The following is a 333-nucleotide window of genomic DNA, read 5'->3' as shown; positions in this document are numbered from 1 at the left end:
ACCAAAACCCCCTACAAAGTGATAAACTGCCGTGTTCCTGCACGGAGCACATCAGCAGAGCAGCCACCAGCTCTCAGCCAGAAACCTCCAGGTTTCTTTTGTTAAGAAAAGAGCCTTTGTAAGAAAAGAAAAGGCACCTAAAAGTGTCCTTTTGGTGCTGCTGACAGGTCACCCGAGAAACCAGAGCCGGATTTCAGGAGTAATGACTTGAATTAAAGGTGCTTAAGGCAAAGCTGCTGTGTCAGATCGCTCCCTTCTCATCAGCCTCATTCTCCAGCTCTTCGGAAGCAGCCCAAGGTGACCGCGCTCCAGCAGCCAAGCTCCCGCTGAATT

This window comes from Buceros rhinoceros, unplaced genomic scaffold, assembly GCF_000710305.1.
Source record: "Buceros rhinoceros silvestris isolate BGI_N320 unplaced genomic scaffold, ASM71030v1 scaffold43472, whole genome shotgun sequence".
Classification (NCBI taxonomy): domain Eukaryota; kingdom Metazoa; phylum Chordata; class Aves; order Bucerotiformes; family Bucerotidae; genus Buceros; species Buceros rhinoceros.
Note: the sequence above shows the minus strand (reverse complement) of the source record.